The sequence below is a fragment of the Schistocerca serialis genome, chromosome 2 (assembly GCF_023864345.2).
Source record: "Schistocerca serialis cubense isolate TAMUIC-IGC-003099 chromosome 2, iqSchSeri2.2, whole genome shotgun sequence".
NCBI lineage: Eukaryota > Metazoa > Arthropoda > Insecta > Orthoptera > Acrididae > Schistocerca > Schistocerca serialis.
The window spans coordinates 899419148-899423363 of NC_064639.1; the positions used below are offsets into that span (position 1 = coordinate 899419148).

Here is a 4216-nt window from a genome sequence, read left to right on the forward strand (position 1 = left end):
GTGTTGAGCAATTCGGCGGTACGTCCACCCGGCCTCCCGCATGCCCACTATACGCCCTCGCTCAAAGTCCGTCAACTGCACATACGGTTCACGTCCACGCTGTCGCGGCATGCTACCAGTGTTAAAGACTGCGATGGAGCTCCGTATGCCACGGCAAACTGGCTGACACTGACGGCGGCGGTGCACAAATGCTGCGCAGCTAGCGCCATTCGACGGCCAACACCGCGGTTCCTGGTGTGTCCGCTGTGCCGTGCGTGTGATCATTGCTTGTACAGCCCTCTCGCAGTGTCCGGAGCAAGTATGGTGGGTCTGACACACCGGTGTCAATGTGTTCTTTTTTCCATTTCCAGGAGTGTATATATATATACATATATATACAAGCTGCCGTTCCTGTAGGTGTATAGAAACACGTGAGTATTCGAAAGCAATGTTGTTGTTAAAATTTCACAGCAATTCGTGAAGAACTTTCGAAGATTTGAGATTTTGAAGAAACGAACATCTACGTATGTACTTACATAGAAAATGTAGATGACCTAATCGCAAATCTCTCAAAGTTTTTCACCGATTGCTTTGAGATTTTGGCACAATATTCCACAGGTGCACACGCACGTTTTTATTTACCTATTTTTTAAATATATGAAACATATAAATTTAATAATAGGGAAACATAGTCTCAAAAATCTTGAAGTTACATATACGCATATTATGTGTCATATATTAAATAGTTGGGTGCCTAAGAAAACACCCATGCTACAATTCAACGTTGTACCGAAATTTCACAGCAGTCTGTTAAGAACTTTCGGGGATACAGGATTTTGAACAAACTAACATTTACATACTGATGAGCCAAAACATTATGACCATCTGCTTAAAGCTTGTTTGTCCGTTTTTGAAACGAAATACATCACTGATTCTGCGTGTCAGGGAGCCGACAGTTTGTTGGCAGGTTTGTGGATGCATGTGGCTCTAGAGGTCTACGCACGGGTCATGTAATTCGCGTAAACAAAGGGCCGCTGATTTGCGTACGCGGTGATAGCGCCCGATTGCAATCTACATGGGTTCCACTCGATTAACATCAGGCGAATTTGGTCGCTGACGCATCAGCGTGAGTTCACTCTAATGCTCCTCGAACCACTGTAACACGGTTCTGGCCCCGACACACGGACAGTTATACTGCTAAAAGATGACATCGCCTTAGGGGAAGACATCAAGCATGATGGGATGTCGATGGTTTGCAGCTGTCAGCGTGTATTCGATTACTACTACAGGCGCCGTGCAAGAGCGGGAGAATGTCTCCCATAGCATAATACTGCTACTACCAGCCTGCGTCCGTGGCGCGCTGCACGTTTCGAGCCGTCGTTCACCTCGATGACGACGTTTATGTGGTCACGACTATCGACCTCGTGTAGCAAAAATCTGATTCACCCGAAGAGCCCATTGATCGACGGTCGAATTCCAATGGTCCCGTGGCCACTGCTATCGTAATTGACGATGTAGTTGGGTCAACATGTGAACACATAGGGGTGGCCTGCTGCGGAACTGCTTGTTCAACAATGCACGATGAACGCTGTGCTCCGAAACACTTGTGCATACACCAGCATTGTGGTCTTTCGGCAGAGATGCCACACATCCCCATCTATCGTACGTTACAGAATGGCTCTGAGCACTATGGGACTTAACATCTGAGGTCATCAGTCCCCTAGAACTTAGAACTACCTAAACCTAACTAACCTAAGGGCATCACAGACATCCATGCCCGAGGCAGGATTCGAACCTGCGACTGTAGCGGTCGCGCGGTTCCAGACTGAAGCGCCTAGAACCGCTCGGCCACACCGGCCGGCTACGTTACAGAGCAGAGAAGCCTCCGAACCCCACGTTCTGTGAAGAGCCGTGAATGTCCAATCACTTAGCGCTTAGTGGTAGTTTCACTGTCTTTCAACCTCTTTCCGCAGATGCTCACGACAGTAGCACGTGAGCATTCCACCAGCTTCGTCCTTTTCGAGATACTCGTTGACAGCCTCTGCGTAATAACAATTTGCAACTTTTCAAAGTCGCTTATCTTCCCATCTGCAGCCCATATCTTCGCTAGGGTGATTCCCCGTCCGTGTCTACTGCGCTTGCATAGTACTGTTACCGCATCGCACCAGGCGGCGTCTAGTATTGCGGTGGTTGGTGGTCATAATTTTCTGGCTTATCAGTGTAGATACCAAAGAATTGTAGTTGACACACCAGAGAGGTCAATTTTGAAAAGCTTGTTCAACCAGTTCTTGAGTTGCTCGTTGCTCATGGACTATCAATAAACTGGAGACGAGAGAAGATTCACAGATGAGCTGAAACAGACAACAGCAGCAAGTACAAAAACAAGAACTACCACTACCACTACTACTAATACTAATGCTAATATTCCGCGAAATCGTATAAAACTTACCACTACCACGTCGAACTTAAAGTTGCGGTGTTTCCTCTCGTGTTGTTGCTTAGATTATAGCGTCGTATTTTCTGTACTGGCAGTATTGAAACATGGTAGCTCTGCATCTCGCACCGCTGTCTTACGGTAGAGGGTACACCTTCTGCAGCTGTAGTCGCAGATGGAGTTGTTGAAAACGATGACCGTATTTCCAGCGTGACTATGAGTGAAAAGTGTTTCAACCGGCTCGTTAATTGAGGCGCCGTTATCTCTGTGTATGCATTAACATTAGCGTGCGCCATTAACTTGCCGCCGGCGACGCCACCTAGCTAGCTACTGCAGCAGGCTGCACTGCCCACACGCGACCAGCTGGCGGTGGCACGTGTTTTAAGGGCCCGCATTAGCAAACGAAACGGCGGCCGTGGCGACGCCCGCCTCCCATTACCCCAGCTGTAATCGCCTCGGCTCGCCTCCTTATCTAATCTCGCCGTAGCCGAGTCCGTCACCGCGACCACCTAGTTTCGACGTGGAAGCCACTGAGCTACACCCAACACACCGCCACCAGCGTATTCTGGAGGGCGGCGCTTCAGATCCCAGCACAGGTGTAGGCTATTCAGCGGCTTCCCTAAATCGCTGTAGGCAAATACCAGGATGTCTCCTTTCAAAAGAACTCGACCGATTTCACCACCCGTCTACATCCATTACCTGCAGTCCACCATATGGATATGGTGTCTGTTCTTTCAAAAATGGTTCAAATGGCTCTGAGCACTATGGGACTTAACTTCTGAGGTCATCAGTTCCCCAGAACTTAGAACTACTTAACCCTAACTAACCTAAGCACATCACACACATCCATGCCCGAGGCAGGATTCGAACCTGCAACCGTAGCAGTGGCGCGGTTCCGGACTGAAGCGCCTAGAACCGCTCGGCTACTCCGGCCGGCTCTGTTCTTTCGGACATGTCCGAAACAACAGACACCATTGATGACCTGCAGCGGTCTAGAACGAAATTAGAATTATATTAATACCTTCAGCTGCTGACGGGCGTTGATATATATCAACGGGAACAGGTGAAAGTGTGCCCCGACCGGGACTCGAACCCGGGATCTCCTGCTTACATGGCAGACGCTCTATCCATCTGAGCCACCGAGGGCGCAGAGGATAATGCGACTGCAGGGACTATCTCGGGATAGTGGGACACTACGAGTGTAATGTGTCGACATACAAGGTGAGAATATGGGTCTCGCGGGAGGCTTGCGCGATATATTCCGTGCAGTCGCACTATCCTCTGTGTCCTCTGTGGCTCAGATGGATAGAGCGTCTGCATATAAGCAGGAGATCCCGGGTTCGAGTCCCGGTCGGGGCACAGATTTTCACCTGTCCCCGTTGATATATATCAACGCCCGTCAGCAGCTGAAGGTATTAATATAATTCTAATTTCGTTACTGTACGGTGGTTCGTATACGTTACGTAGACTCGAATTGACGCTTCACAGATGTCTTATCGCATCAGACGTGCTTTCAGTCTCCAACTTTTAACGACTTTTTTGAAGGCCGTTTCGATTTTTTTTTTAGACGCCCGAATTATGTCACTGACGGATTGCATCTTGCATACGTTGCGAGAGATTATTTCGATGTCTATGATTAATCCAGTCAACGAAGCCCATGAAAGGTCGATTAGGGGAAAACGGTCGTGTAGTCGCAACATTTTTGCACAGTGCTATGAGGAATTTAATCTTAAATAATCAAACTCATCTTAACACTTACCCTCTTCTAAACTTCATATAACGCTTTCAATTTTCCATTACTTC

At 48.2% G+C, this 4216-nt stretch overlaps 1 non-coding gene across 1 annotated transcript; it reads right to left on the bottom strand.

The window, feature by feature from the left end:
• Positions 1–3485: 3485 nt before the first annotated feature.
• Positions 3486–3560, bottom strand: Trnat-ugu (transfer RNA threonine (anticodon UGU)). Its single transcript has one exon. It is a non-coding gene; the product is annotated as a tRNA-Thr (tRNA).
• Positions 3561–4216: the final 656 nt, after the last annotated feature.